The following is a 1656-nucleotide window of genomic DNA, read 5'->3' as shown; positions in this document are numbered from 1 at the left end:
TTCAAAATAAAAAATAATTTAATATTATCTGAAAAAATTGACTTTTTAATTAAATTCATAATTTAAAGTCAATACACATATATACTGAATACGGAATACAAAAATACTATTTGTACATCGAAATCAGCCACTAAAATTAGCCACCAATGTATTTATATATAAATACATGTGTAGTTTAATTTATTTTTAATGTGTATTTATATTTCAGCATGCATTTTATACTAATAACTGACTTTAGTAGCTGATTTTAATGTATACGTAACATAACTCATAAGAATAATAATGACTTTTTTCTTTTTAATTATTTTTGTGGATTGTGGAATAGGTAACTTTAAGCACACTTAAGAATAAGTCCTCTTTCACTTGATAAGTAAGGTGTGATCTTTAATTTATCTAATAACTATTTAAGACACCCTCTTTATGTTTGATTCTTTGCACTCTCCTTTTCAAACAAAACACTACCAGTTAGTTACCTTATGCAAAAGATGTTGGTTGATGCTTTCAACTTTTATTAGATCAATCGATCTCGCTTGCAAAATGATCTCCATTTATATATGCTCAAAGGGTTCAAAAATAAATAAATAAATAAAAGGCAAATCAAACCATGTGTAGTGTGTTTAGAAAACTTTCTAGATAAGAATGCTCGTGGATTTGATTTTCCACCAATTTCTTTTATACAATTTCGCTATGCCTATATTTTTGTTACTGGACAATATTTGACACTAATATTTTCTTAATAGCTAATATATTTTTTTAATAATTAATTCACTAATTCGTTTAAATAAATATCAAAACCTAATACCAATATCAAGATTTTTCGGTATATGAATAGTATTATTGTTTTCCATATATATACATATACTAGTATAATAAAATTATTGTAATATATCGTAGCTAGATAGAAACAATCAAATAAATGAGAATTAATAAATACGTAATACTACACAATTAGGTTAAGAAAATTCAAAACAAAAAAGTGGCAGAATTTCATGGGGATTATATCAAAACACGTAACTATAACAACTATAGACATCTCTATCATAAGCTTAGTTAATCTAAGAATCAGCAAAATAAATCATGACAAAAAGTATTACAAAAAAAAAAAAAAGAAAAAACCCTTTAGATATTTCGATTTTTAAAAAAAGAAAACTTAACCTCGTGTAGAACATCATATATCCAAATGCATACAATAATGGGTTCTTGAATTGATGAATTATATAAGTGAAGTCATTGTCACAAATAGTCACTAGCTAGGTTCTAATGTGTTCCACACAAAGTTTGGAATCGTGACCCTTTAATTTCTTTTTGCTTTTAACTTTGCTTTGTGGGTTGTATATGTTTGTTAGTGCGAGGAAGAAGAGGCTATCACATGGAGCATTTCGAATCCGGCCCCAACTTCATGCCAATGCATATCGCAAACCTTGCATTAATTGTGCCAACAAATTATTCTGTTATAACTTATATACCATCATACAACCCTAAAACTACTCCAATAACTTGCACTATAATGACTTAAGTTATAAACTATATATATATACACACACACACACATATAGGGTTATTATAGCCAAATACAAAATTTTAGTTGAGTTAAAATAAAATATAATACAAATAAAAAAAATTATACAAAAAAATTCATGCAAACTCAAAGAAATT

Source organism: Arachis ipaensis, chromosome B08 (assembly GCF_000816755.2).
Source record: "Arachis ipaensis cultivar K30076 chromosome B08, Araip1.1, whole genome shotgun sequence".
In the NCBI taxonomy this organism is placed as follows: Eukaryota; Viridiplantae; Streptophyta; class Magnoliopsida; order Fabales; family Fabaceae; genus Arachis; species Arachis ipaensis.
Note: the sequence above shows the minus strand (reverse complement) of the source record.